At 36.3% G+C, this 15,101-nt stretch overlaps 1 protein-coding gene and 2 non-coding genes across 4 annotated transcripts in view; 1 reads left to right on the top strand and 2 right to left on the bottom strand.

The window, feature by feature from the left end:
* LOC101889302 (neurogenic protein mastermind) overlaps positions 1-15,101 on the top strand; it is a 425,563-nt gene that overhangs the window by 66,213 nt on the left and 344,249 nt on the right. The window lies entirely within an intron of this gene.
* On the bottom strand, positions 2,089-2,160 carry TRNAT-UGU (transfer RNA threonine (anticodon UGU)). Its single transcript has one exon. It is a non-coding gene; the product is annotated as a tRNA-Thr (tRNA).
* TRNAT-UGU (transfer RNA threonine (anticodon UGU)) lies at positions 2,425-2,496 on the bottom strand. Its single transcript has one exon. It is a non-coding gene; the product is annotated as a tRNA-Thr (tRNA).

The raw sequence follows: 15,101 nt of genomic DNA, 5'->3' as shown, positions 1-15,101 counted from the left end.
ATATCGATCCACTCTTCTTGGTACATCCCCCACAATGGGTCAAAATTTTGTATAATCATGAAGCTCATAAAACGCGAAATTAATTTCTGATACCATTCAGACTTGGCACATTTCAATATTTCGATCAACAAAAGATCTGCTGTAACGAAATTTTGGAAAACAAACTCTCAAAGAAACGGAAATAAGTATCGAACTCTCTTCAATTAAAATCAGTTGTGAAGATGATATATACAACTTAATATAACTATATATTTATCTTAACCAGAAATCTGATATGAATATATACTTCATCGGAATACTGGAATGTGGACCCATATGTTCCATTTTTAATACTAAACGTTCTATGGGTAATTTAAATGTCTGGGCAAAATTTCAGATCCATAGAATGCTTCCCTGAATTAATCTCCGTTTTGGGGATCTCACCCCACTGTGACCCAACCTAGGGATGATCCTTGGTGCAGATTTAGGCACATATCTTGTTTTTTTCTCTTTCGAAACAAGGTTAATAGCCTCTACTAGAGTTGCGTCGATTTAGAAAGAACGAGTTGATAGGAGCTACTCCTTGGAATGAACATTATTTTTTCTTTATTTTGGTTTCTACACCCTCCACCATAGTATGGAGGGTATATTAAGTTTGTCATTCCGCTTGCAACACCTCGAAATATACATTTTAGACCCCACAAAGTATATATATTCTTGATCAGCATAAAATTCTATGTCGATTTAGCTATATCCGTTCGTCTATCCGTCTGTGAAAATCACTTTAGTTTCCGAACGAAATTAAGTAGATTGATAAATTTTTACTCAAATGTATATTATGTCTACAGGACTTTTGGTATTGAATATGGGCCGCGTAGGTCCACGTTTTTGTATAGCCCCAATATAACGGTACCTACCTATATTCGGTATTTTGATGATTTTAGCGACATTATTCACCGGAATTGTTTCAAATTTAGTAGTTGAAGTTCGTAATGTATACTACAACCTATGACAGAAGACTGTCTGTGCAGGTTCACGTCTTCATATAGCCACCATATAACGGAAACTTCCGATATTCAGTATTTTGATGATTTTAGCGACATTGTTCACCGGAATTATTTCAAATTTGGTATTTGAAGTTCGAAATGGATACAACAGACTAAGACAGAAAATTGTGTGTGTAGGTCGGTATTTTATTGATTTATTCGGTATTTTATTGATTTAAGCGACATTATTCACCGGAATTGTTTCAAATTTGGTATTTGTAGTTCGTAATGGATACTACAGACTAAGAGAGAAAATTGTGTGTGTAGGTCCACGTCTTCATATAGACCTAACATAACGGTACCTTCCGATATTCGGTATTTTGATGATTTTAGCTACATTATTTACAGAATTTTTTTCAAGTTTCGAATTTGAATATTTTAATGGCTTATGACAAAAATTGCCTGTTCAAGTCCATGTCGCCGTTTAGACCCTAATATGACGGCTCCATTTGATACTTTTAAGATTTTAACAGAATTTTTAACGGATTTTATTATTTTGAAAATTGCTAAATTCTTTCCAAATGGTGGAGGGCATTCAAAGTTCGGCCCGGTAGAACTTACAGCTATTTTTGTTGTTTTTTTTTTGTTTGTTTTACTTGTTTTGTTCTATTTTGTATTTAAAAATATAAATTAAAAAAAACAAAAAAAAATTGTTTAGTGATTACAAACGCCAAATTCAACGACTGAACGAAAATGGAATAGGTGAACGACCTGGCTCCTCTTGATAAACAGATGTAGAAAGATCAATCCACTAATTAAACTAGATTGTCCAACTCTGGCATCTACAAGTTTTATTTGTAAAACATTGTTACACACACGTACCAAAAATTGTAATTAATTATATAAAAACTACTGCATATAAATGGTTACGGAGTATCGTTTTTTCACAATCAGTAAATTTGATTGGCTGTTGGGTTAACACATTTTCAGAGATAATTTCATTTTCAATGATAATAACAGGGTGTTCCTCCCAATTTTAAAATCCTATTGACCCTAAATACCCTATATCTAAATTTCTTTACACATGGTTGGATTGAAAACCATAATAAAATTATTGATTGGCTGCCTCCTGTGAGGATTGAACTCACGACCCCTGGTTTACAAGACCAGTGCTCTGCCACTGAGCTAAAGAGGCTACGAAATTGCCGTAAAAATATTAAAACTCCGAAACGAAAGTTATGCTTATTTTTATTCACTTTATGAATTTTTAAAACAACTTTCTAAATCAATATCTTTACAAATAAATATATATTTCTGTTTAATACCATTTTCAAATTATATATTCCATATTAAAGTTCATCTTAATGAATATCAACAAAACCAACTAAATTAAGTTACAAAATACGATTTTTAATACCATAAATTTTAACAAAATTTCGAGTTTCCAATTTTGGTCATTTGCCTCCTGTGAGGATTGAACTCACGACCCCTGGTTTACAAGACCAGTGCTCTGCCACTGAGCTAAAGAGGCATACAAATGATTCTAACCAAATTGTCTACAGAAACATCATGAAAAGCGTTAAGAACTTTTATTCATTCTGTTAGTATTCTGCATTGGAAACGATACACACACACAATATTATTCCAACAGAATGTTAAATTCTCATACTCTCTTTGCACTCAACTGTTCACAACATTTAATTTCTCTTTAATCAGCGGTGCTCAAGAAGAAATATCTCTTCTCAGCCAAATTTCTCTTTGCTTATTTAAATCAAGAACAAAACAGTGTAAAGTCATTATTTATACAAATATTTTTTATCCATTTGCTTTATAAATTATTTTGACAAACATTCGTGTTTAAAAACAATTAAATAGAACCGTAAAATATAAAGAAAAACAGAATTTTAATTTTCTCTTAAATTATCTCTTTTTTCTCTTCATGTTCTAGAACACGGTTTTGAGCACCGCTGCTTTAATACAATTTATAAGAGAATTTTTATGTTATGACGCAAACACACACACTCAGTTATGGACTTGGCTAATTGAGTTGCTATTTTTGCTGAAAAATATAAAAATGAATGAATTTTATATATGTAGAGATATGCCATTGAATATGATTGTGTATACATATCTACATACACTTTTACATAAATATGAATGTACTTTCTGTGTTTTGTGTTGAAAGTACAAATGGGGCGCTTTTGTTTGCTTAGATTCGTTTGGTTTAGGTAGGTATCTATGAATAATAATATTTCATTCTTGTTATTCAATACTGGCAAGTGCCCTCTACCTTATAAGCGAAAAAGATATCATTAATATTAAGCCGGATTTTAATCGATTTTAGAATTAATTGGTGCTCATTTGAAAAAAATTTACACTCCAATTCCAGTCGTTCACAACACTTTGACTTATTTACCATAATCTGACCTGAGCGTAATAGAACACGAAAAAAGGGAAGACGAGTGTGGCTCGTCGTTTTTCCCCATCTCAAAAACTTTTTGTATTATGGGCTTCCAAATGGTCGGGGCTTTGATGTCCAAAGGAATAATTTTGGGGATCTCGTATCTTATAAAGCATTTAGAATTTTGATTAACTCTCTGAGACAAAGTTATAACTATTTTCATAGAGAGCAAACATTGTAAACACATGAAATCAATTAAACTATACCTTCGAGGGCAAAATTGTCAAATGTCCAGGTTAGGTTCTTACCTTGAGAAACCAAAATGTTGCATATCAGAAAAATAACATATTAAGAAACAAAGTAAAAAGTTTCAGTCAATGCCAATGTTCGATTATTTAAATATATTTTATTCAAATTGTTGACCCTCTGTGGAGTAGGTTCCAAAGGAGCGCGCCATTATTGCCCAATCGCATGGAACCTATATAAATATAATAATATTGGTTACTTCCTTCACTTTATATGAAATATGTGATAATTTTTAGAAAATGTTAAAATGTGCGTGAGGTACCAGATATAGTCCACCGAAGTATACCATTTTCATATTTCATCTAATACAGATAAAAATATTGTATGGTCAATATTACAAGTAAATCGAACATTTATATTAAATTTTATGCGAAATCAAAAATTCCGATCAATTCCGTATTCATCTCAGGATGAGAGTTGTAAAGAATCGCTGACATGTTTCGCAAATTATGACAGACAAAAGTGTTGAACCTTGTGACTCTTTATGGGTGAAGTACCAGAATGAATGCACCGATATATCCCATCTTCCCAGCAGATCTTGTATTAGTGGAAATAATGGGATGTGTGAAGTATGAAAACAACCGGATGCTTATTACGGATTTTATTATCGTTCAAAACGTTGATCCTTTGTGGTGGAGGTACCAGAAGGAAATGTCCGTCTACCATCTTCATAACATATCTTGTGTTGATGGAAATATTAAAATGTACCAAGTCTGAATGGAATCGGATATTTATTTAGCGTTTTATGACCTTCATGGGTATTTAAAATTTCGACCTTTTGTGGGGAGGTAGCAGAAGGAGTGGAGCGATATATCCCATCTTCACAGCAGATCTTGTGTTAGTAGAAATAATGGGATGTGTGAAATATGAAATGCATCGGATGCTCATTTCCGATTTTATAGTCGTTTCGGTTATTCGAAACGTTGACCCATTGTGGAAGAGGTACCAGAAGGAATGGTTCGATCTCTACGATCTTCATAACATATCTTGTGTTGATGAAAATATTGAGATGTACCAAGTTTGAATGGAATCGGATATTAATTTTATAAGCTTCATGGATATTTATAATTTTGACCCCTTATGGGGGAGGCATAAGAAGGAGTGGACCGATATACCATCTCCACAGCAGATCTTGTGTTAGTAGAAGACAAACCGGAGTCTTATGTCACATTTTATAAAAGTTATAATTATTGAAAATGTTGACCCTTTGTGGGGGAGGTTGTAACGTGGTTTTCTCGTCGGCTGAGGTAAGCTCAGCTGTACCCAGGGTCGCCATAAGGACCCACTAAACCTTATGAAATAATAAGAGTAGATTTCTCCCTTTCCTGGGGGTAAATATCGGATGTTTTATTGATCTTTAATTCTAGATTACAATCTACTCGGGTTGAAATACGATAAGATAAGTATTGAATATAGGATGTGGAGTGATGATGTCGGGTGTACGCAATGAGTACTCGGGTGGTTGATATGAGTGTGGTTAGTCGACGATCGGATACTCGGGGATGACCGTCGGAGGTTGATTGTGAAGAAGATAGGGAATTACGATGTTGCGTTCGGGTGACGCTTGCGTTGACGATTTGAAGGTAATCGGGAACTTGTGGTCGTCGACGATCAGATTATTACGATGATTGCGTTCGGCTGATGCGGTCTGTTGACGATTTGACGGTAATCGGGAACTTGTGGTCGTCGGTCGTCGACGATCAGATTATTACGATGATTGCGTTCGGCCGATGCGGTCTGTTGACGATTTGACGGTAATCGGGAACTTGCGTTCGTTGATGATTTGAAGGTAATCGGGACTTGTGGTCGTCGGTTGTCGACGATCAGGAATTATGATGATTGTGTTCGGGTGATGCGGTCTGTTGACGATTTGACGGTAATCGGGAACTTGTGTTCGTTGACGATTTGAAGGTAATCGGGAACTTGTGGTCGTCGGTTGTCGACGATCAGGAATTATGATGATTGTGTTCGGGTGATGCGGTCTGTTGACGATTTGACGGTAATCGGGAACTTGTGTTCGTTGACGATTTGGCGGTAATCGGGAACTTCTTGACGATTTGAAGGTAATCGGGAACTTGTGGTCGTCGGTTGTCGACGATCAGGAATTACGATGATTGTGTTCGGGTGATGCGTTCTGTTGAAGATTTGACGGTAATCGGGAACTTGTTGACGATTTGAAGGTAATCGGGAACTTGTGGTCGTCGGTTGTCGACGATCAGGAATTATGATGATTGGATTGACATTCGTACTGGTTGGGCAGCTCGTTGAGGGTAGATTCGGCAACCGATGCGTTCGTGTAGATGGTTCGGGGTTCGTTCGTGTTCGACAGCTCGTTGAAGGTAGATTCGGCAACCGATGCGTTCGTGTAGATGGTTCGGGGCTCGTTCGTGTTTGACAGCTCGTTGAGGGTAGATTCGGCAACCGATGCGTTCGTGTAGATGGTTCGGGGCTCGTTCGTCAGCTCGGGTTTCTGTTATTCGGGTCGGCTACAGGGGCGAGGTAACTAGCCTATCTACGATTCTCTAACTACGTCTACTCCACTACCAACGTTTGACTATAATACGGAACAGCGAGCCGAAACTCCTGTGGAACAGCGAGCCGAAGCTCCTGTGGAACAGCGAACCGAAGTTCCTGTGGAACAGCGAGCCGAAACTCCTGTGGAACAGCGAGCCGAAGCTCCTGTGGAACAGCGAGCCGAAACTCCTGTGTAAATGAATTACCAGCCACTCAAATTAATGAGAGCCAGTCTTGGAAAAAGTATTCGCGACTAACGCTTTTATTAGTCGGAGGACGGCCGATGATCTTTAGAAAAATCACTAGCTACCCTTTGGCAAGCTCCTGCAGTAGCGAGCCTCCCTCTATCGCACCTCAAACCGAACACTATATGTGACCGGTTCTACCAAGTCATTGCGAATTTTTAGCCTTACGCTGTGAGCAACACACCTCCGAAAACTACTTTGTTCACCACGCGCCCAATGAATGCTGCGTTTGTTGGCTCGTGCTGTTGTCGCCTTGTTGACTGCGTATGACCGAGTCGTGTGTGTATGGTGGTGGTGGTTGGTTGGTGCTGTTAGCGTCGCACTTGCAGTGGCCGCTGTTGTTGTTCTCATTGTGTAATAGGTGCGGTTGTTGGTTCGTATAAATGTACGTGATGAAATCAGCACGTTACAAGGTACTTCATGGAGTGGTCCAATCTTGTCCATTTTCGCACTTGACCTAGCACTGATACAAATATTGGGATTTGCAGAGCTGGAGCAAAATAGGATTATTTCTTTCTGTGCAGTAAAATATTTTTTTTTTTTGAAACCTTCAACCTTTTGTGGGGGAGGTACCAGGAGGAGTGAACCGATATATTTCATCTTCGCCAGGTCTTGTGTTAGCAGACATATTGGGATGTGCTAAGTTTGAAAATAATCGGATGTTCATTTCTCGTTTTATGATGTTAATAGTTATTCAGAATTTTGACCCGTTTTGGGAGAGGTACCAGAAGGAATGGTCTGATATATTTCATCTTTACACCAGATCTTGTTAATATAAATATTGTATTGTGCGAAAAATGAAGAGTCTGATACTTACTTCGCATTTTATAAGAGTTATAATTGTTCCAAATGTTTAACCTTTGTGTGGGAGGTACATGTTGGAGTGGACCGATATTTTCCATTTTTTCACACCTGACGTAGAACTGATACAAAATCGGGATATGCAAAGTTTGCACAAAATGGGATGATCCTTTCTTGTTCTATAAGGAAAATAACTAGAAGGAGTGGACCGATATAGCTTTCCGAACTCGATATAACTTTGATAATAATATCACGATGTACCAAGTTTGGATCAAATCGGAGACCCCCTTCGAGAGTTATCGTGCGCACCAGCCAGCCATACAGAATCCAAATGTCCTGAAACGGATTTGGTCCAAAGAGACCTAGGATCAAAGATTGCTATTTCGATGAGGCCGTTTGGCCGTATCAAATCATATATACCATCTGTACCCACATGGCTGAGGGTATAAAAAATTTCTAAAGCATATGATCTTTCTAGGAACCGTTTTTATACCCTCCACCATACATAGTATGGAGGGTATATAAAGTTTGATATTCCATTTGTTACTCCTCGAAATAAGTAAGTTTGTATATTCTTGATCAGCATACGATTATATGTCCGTCTGTGGAAATCGCTCTAGCTTCCGAATGTAGGTTGATAAAATTTTACTGAGATGCATTTTAGGTCCGTAGAATTTCTGATATTGCAATTGGGACATATGGGTTCACATTTTGATATAGCCTTCATGGAGCTGAACCGACAGGTTTAAGTTTTGTGATTGCTTTCGTTACAATTCTAACCCGAGTTTGCTGCAACTTGTCAGTTCGAGTTCTTGTTATGTAAGAAACACCCTTGTCAATATAGGTCTGAGTTTTGATATAGTCTCCTTATAACTGTACCTCCAAAAATTCCGTATTTTGATGATTTGTATTACACTTTTCGCCGGAAATGTTTCAAATTTGCAATTTGAAGTTCCTAATGGGTACTGCAGCCTATGACAGAAAATTGTCTATGCTGGTCCACGTCGTCGGAAACAATCTATATTCGGTATTTTAATGATTTTAGCGTCAATATTCACCAGAATTGTTTAATGGTCTACGTATTGCCCACATATGACGGTACGTCCCAATATTCGGAATTTGGATGTATTTGTGACATTATTTCAAATTTCTTATTTGAATATAGCAATGGCCTAACAAAGTTTTCTACGCCGGTCCACACCTTCGTGTAGGCCCCAATATAACTGCAAATCCCTATGTTCGGTATTTTTATGTTTTTAGCTAAATTTTTCAACGGATTTTTTTTGTTTGAAAATTTGCAAATCCCTTCTAAATGGTGGATGGTATTCATAGTTCGACGTGGCCAAATTTCCCCACTGTTGTTTATCACTTTCAATTTTTATCCATTGAAATGCTATGCTGAAACTGTCACCTTTACCATTTTAGAATTTTTCCCCCAATTAAAAAAATGGATGGAAAAATGTCGCAAACAAAGCGGTGAATGTAAAACTTTTGACGCCGATGTCTTCCAAACGTGACAAAAGCCATTAATTTTATTAAACGACGACAGCATTGTTTCTGCACCTGTTTACACGCTTTTCGATCGATCGATCGATGGATGGATGTGTGCAGCGCTACTGCCTTTCTAGTTCGGTTGCTGTTGCTAGTCGGAAGCTGGCTGGCTCGCTTGTTCGATTCGGTTTGGTTGTTATTGCAAATTAATGACATTATCAATTTATTAAAATTCCTAAATAAAAATTCAATAAAAATGCTTTTCCGTCTTCAAAGTCAGAGCGAATACAAAAACATTGACTTGCTCACTCTCCCGGTTATGGTTGCAGCTACTCGTGATGCACTTTTTTGTTGGCAGGCAGCGTTGAAAGAAGCATCAGCTGAATGCCTCCCAACAGAAAAGTAACAACAACAACACCTAGTATTGCAATAAGAAGCAAAAAACTCGAAACAAGTTGCAGACATTTGTTGAAGGTACAGAGTTGGTTGGATGGATGGAAACAGCCGAGGCAATCATACATTTTAAAACTGGCAGTCGATGAAAAGCCTACCTCCGACCAGCCAGCTGCATATTGAGAATGAAATATTCTGGCATTGCACGAGTTGCACAAAAGTTTGTGCATCGATGGTCCATATGTGTGTAAATTTGTATTGGACCAGACAGATAGTTGAAGTATGCGCGCTGAGGTCGGTGTGTAAAGAATACGAGGAATGGTATGCAATTTAAGGAAAATTAAATTAAAACATATATGATAACCTTGTTATTGAGGCAAAAATTGTTAGTAAATCTACTCTAATGTAGTACATGGCGCCCAACGTGGAGACGGGAACTTTACATTGCTGAGACTAACTTTCAACAATTCCTGACTAATTAATAATATTGGGTGCATGGCGCCCAACGTGGGGTATTAATTAACTAATTAGATGTGATTTCATGGCATGCAACGTAGTGGACTCCAAAATACATGTGTACTTAGCTCTCTGGGGTCTATTCAATCCATATAAATATTAAAAAAAAATTAGAAATAAAACCAGTAAGGAAAAGTAAAAAGTCGGGCGGGCCGATCATATGAAGCCACCATGTATATTAAGATCAAAATAATTTTTTTTTAAGTAGATCATACCACCTATCAACATTTGGCTTTAGAGCAGTAATTAGTTGGTTTCAGAGGGAGCTAATTTATGAGAGACATAGCCAATTCCGAATCGATTTTCACTAAATTCGACATCTCAATCATTTATACCAAATAACATTATGTATATTGAAACCAAGTTCCACAAAATAGAAACGTGTGTCCCGAAATTTGCTCCATTTGGGCAGATTAAGGATGTATATGACAGCCATATCCACATCTAAGCCGCTTTCGATATCTGGTAAAAACACATCATTGTTGTCGAATGCATAGTACGAATGTGTGGGACTTAAACACCAAATCGGATGATACATGTATCTGGGAGCTATAGCTATATCTGAACCGAATTTCTCCAAATTGTACTGAATTCGGTCGGATGTAGCAAAATTCAGGACTTTTAACAGTTATTGCCGTTTTGGTAAAGACATATGGGAGCTATATCTAGATCTGACCCAATTATCACCAATTTCAATGGGGTTCGTATATTGTATGGAAAATTTCATCTCAATCGGATAATAAATTCGACCTGCATTTTGTTCATAAAAATACATGGATAGACGGAATGACATGCATAAATCGAATCAGAAAGTGATTCTATGAAGATCCTCAGAAGTAATTATGGGTTTATCTTGCTTCCTTCTCCATGTTACAAACGAATGCACAAAGACAGAATACTCTTACCACAATACACCACATAGGGTATAAACACCAATTTTTCTGTCCAAAACTATTTCAACGTTCCCATATGTAAAACCTAGAATTCAACAGTTATCGCGATATCCAATTTCAGAATTTTAGTCCTATCCCTTCACCCAATGGCTCATTTTGTGGCATCTTATACTTCTTGTACTTTTACAGTACGCATATCTAACCAACAACCTCTTTTTCTCAACTACAGACACCAACAAATTTCGGGATTTCTACTCAAGCCCTTCACCTAATACCAATGGCATTCAGTTCGTTTCGTACAGCTAATGGACGCATTTTCAAAAAATCTCCATACATAAATCTCAGATACCAACAGTGACCTTAATATCAAATTTCAGGTTTTCAGCTCTGTAATTTCCCCCATTACCAAATTAAGTACCATTTAGTACAATTATAGTACGCATATTTAAAACCAGTTCCTTTTCTCAACCACAGTCAACAACAGTGACATCGATATCAAATTTCAGGATTTTAGATCTATTACTTCAATTAATAACAAATATCTAGTACTTTTCGTACAATTATAGTACACAATTCTAAAAACCACCTCCATACCTCAATCCCAGATACCTCAATATTAAATTTCGGGATTCCTGCTCTAGCTGATTTAGTACCAATTAGGACTTTTCATCTATAACCCTTCACACAATACCAATTTTAGTACTTTTCGAACAATCATTGTAGACATTTCCAAAACCATCTCGACATCCCAATTCCAAATACCAACAGAGAGCTCAACATCCAATACCAAATTTCCAAACCACCGCCAAATCTGACACACAGATATCATCAGTAATCTAAATATAAAATTTCGGAATTTTACAGGGTAAGATGAAAAAAATGCAACCAACTTCAGACTGTAGTAATTTCTAAGCCACTCGTCCGACTGCTGTTAAAATTATTCCAGTGACAGCTCATTATATTGTTTACAAACGTTTCCATAACAATAACCACCTTCATATCTCAATCTCAGATACCAACAGAGACATAAATATCAAAATTTCGGGATTCCTACTCTATTCCTTCACCCAATACCAAATATAGTACTATTTAGTACTTTTTTTTATAAACATAGGACTCATTTCCAAACTACCGCAAATTCTCAAAAACAGATGCCATCAGTAATCTAGACATCAAATTTCTGAATTGTATCTCCTTCTATTTACCCAATACCAATATATTACCATTCAGTATTTTTCGTACAATTATAGTACACATTTCCGAAATCACCTCCAGGCTAAACATGAACAGCGACGCTAATTTTGTACTTGTTGTACGTTTATAGCATGCATTTCCGAAATCCGATACTATCCGATACTATCAGTAAAACTAAATTTCAAATTTTAGATTTTTAACTCTATTCCTTCACCCAATATCAAAGTTAGTACTATTTTTGGTACTTTTCGTACATTTAGAGCACACACCTTCATATATCCAGATTACGCAGAAGAGCGTCCTTATACCAAATTTCAGATTTCAAGAACTATCTGTTCACCCGATACCAAACATTACCAAATATAGTACTATTTAGTACTTTTCTTGAATTTGTAGTACAAATTTTCAAAACCACGTCTTTATCACAAACCTACCACCAAAAGGGATCCCAATCCCAAAACTTCAAAATTCCAGCCCCATACGTTCACCATAAACCTAACTGTTCCAAATTAAGCACCATTCAGTACAGTTCCCTCACTTAGTACACCATTTTCCGAAACCATCTCCATATACCAAACTTACATTCGAACCTTGATTCGAATAAATTTCAAGTTTTTAGCTCTATCCGTTCAATAATAATACCAAATGGTACCATTTAGAAGTTTAGTACCATTTTAGAACGTTTCTTAACCTTAAACTTCGAATTTCCAACAACCCTTTGGTACAACTATGCTGCACTCCATTAGTAACTCTTATTCCAAATTTCAGAATTCCAGCTCCATCGGTTCATCACATTTCCAATTTGTATCAAATTTAGTACCATTTAGTGCACATTAGTACGTATTTTCAAAGCTTCCAACATACACCAATCCTGCACTCCCACAGTATTTTTATTGCCATTTTTCAGGATAGCAGCTCTATTGGTTCACCTAAATCCAAATTGCACCAAATATAGTACTATTTAGTAGTTTTCGTGCACTAGTAGTACATATTTCCAAAACCACCTCATTATCACAAACCTGCTAAAAACAGGAACCCCAATAAAAAAATTTTAAATTCCAGCTTTATCCGTTCACCCTAAACCAAACTGTTCCAAATTCAGTTCCATTTACTGTACTTTAAGAACCTCACTTAGTACACATTACGAAAACTACCTCAATATATCACACTTACTTTCGAACCTTGATTCTCATACCAAATTTCAAGTTTTTAGCTCTGTACGTTCACATAATACCAAATGGTACCATTTTATAAGTTTAATACCATTTTAGAACTTTTCGTAACCTTAGAGTTCGAATTTCCAATAACGCTTTGTTGCATCTATCCTACACTCCATCAGTGTATCTCATTACAAATTTAAGAATTCTCGCTCAATCGGTTCATCACAATTCCAATTTGTACGAAATTTAGTACCATTTAGTACACATTAGTATGTATTTTCAAAGCTTCCAACATACACCAATCCCACACTCCCACAGTAATTTTATTGCCATTTTTCATATATATTGGTTCATCTAAATACAAATTGTACTAAATATGATACTATTTAGTACTTTTCGTGCACTTTTAGTACACATTTCCAAAACCTATCTCTTTATAACCACCAACAGTACAAAAACTTCGAAATTCCAGCTTTATTCGTTCACCACGAACATAACTGTTCGAACTTTAGTACCATTTCGTACAGTTCGCAGACTTAGTGCACATTTTCAAAACCACCTTCATATATCAAACAAATTTCAAGTTTTTACCTCTGTCCGTTCACAAATCACCCAATGGTACCATTCTAGAAGTTTAGTATAATTTTAGAACATTTCCTATATTTAAAGATCGAATTTCCAATAACCCTTTGGTGCCTCCATCTTGCACTCTATCAGTTACTCTTATTACAAATTTCAGAATTCCAAATCCATCGGCACATCACAATTCCAATTTGTATCAAATTTAGTACCATTTAATAACATAAGTACGAATTTTCAAAGCTTCCTACATACCCTAATCCTGCGATAATATTTTTATTTTCAAAATTCAGGATCCCAAACCTGTTGCTTTGCGCAAACACAAATTGTACTTTATGTAGTAGTAAAACAATCCTATATTACGTTAGTAATCTTATTTGCAATTTTGAGGATACCAGCTCTATTGGTTCACACAAATCCAAAATATACCAAATTTAGTGTCATTTAGTGCACTTAAGTACAAATTTTCCAAAATACCTACATCGTACAGTCCAATAGAAATCTTATTTCCAAATTTCAGGATTCCAACTCTACCGGTTCACATAAATCCAAATTGTACCAAATTTAGTACATTTTAGTGCACATAAGTACGAATTTCGAAAACTACCTACATTCCTCTGTCCTAGAATGTAATAGTAATCTTATTTCTAAATTTCAGAATTTCAGCTAAATCGGTTCACCTAAATCGAAATTGTACCAAATTTAGTACCATTTAGTACTTTTCGTGCACATAAGTACAAATTTCGAAAACTTCCTCCAAATAACAATCCTACACTCCACCAGTAATGTTAATTTCAAATTTCAAATTTCAGAACTCCCACTCCATACGTTCCTCCAAATTTTAATTGTACTAAATTTTGTACCGTTTAGTACTTTTCGTATAAATGAGTACATACTTCCAAAACAACCTCCTTACATCGACTCTACTTCTCATCCTTGATTCCAATTCCAAATTTCCAGTTTTCCTCTTACCGTTCACATGATACGAAATGGTACCAAATGTAGTACATTTTAGTACTTTTAGTACACTTATAGAGAGAATTTTCAAAAAACCCTTTGGTAAAATTATCATATACTCCACAAGTGACCTTTATTCCAAATTTCTAGATCTACTGCTTCCTCAATTACAGAGGGTACCATATTTGGTACCTTTTAATACTTTTCGTACCGCGAATTTCAAAAACCCATTTTTTACCGCCACCTATAGCTGAAGTAAAATTTATGAATGTAGATCTGATGATAGATTTCTAATTTTTGTAGTTAACAAACATTCTCACCTAACTTATCATACCAATCTAGGATCCCTCAGAACCACAACATCCAACAGATGTGCTCAAGTAGAAGAGCACATATGCAGGCCAGATCTCCAAGCACAGAATATATTGGGTTAGGACAACACTCATACATACATGCAACATACATGTATGTTAACGACACATTTGTCCACTGTGGCATCAAGGAATACATACAAACATACGCACATCTTCATGGTGCAAAAAAAGCAGAAGAAGGACAACAACAGAACTAAGTGGGTCCATCGTATGGAGTTCGCTGCTACGTTTCCCTGAAAAACTGAAAAACTATAAAACACTTCACTTTACAGTAGCTTTCGACAGGCATGCAACATTTAGTTGCATGTTGTA

The sequence above is a fragment of the Musca domestica genome, unplaced genomic scaffold (genome assembly GCF_030504385.1).
Source record: "Musca domestica strain aabys unplaced genomic scaffold, Musca_domestica.polishedcontigs.V.1.1 50, whole genome shotgun sequence".
In the NCBI taxonomy this organism is placed as follows: Eukaryota; Metazoa; Arthropoda; class Insecta; order Diptera; family Muscidae; genus Musca; species Musca domestica.
Note: the sequence above shows the minus strand (reverse complement) of the source record. Positions and strands in the feature narration are given on the sequence as shown.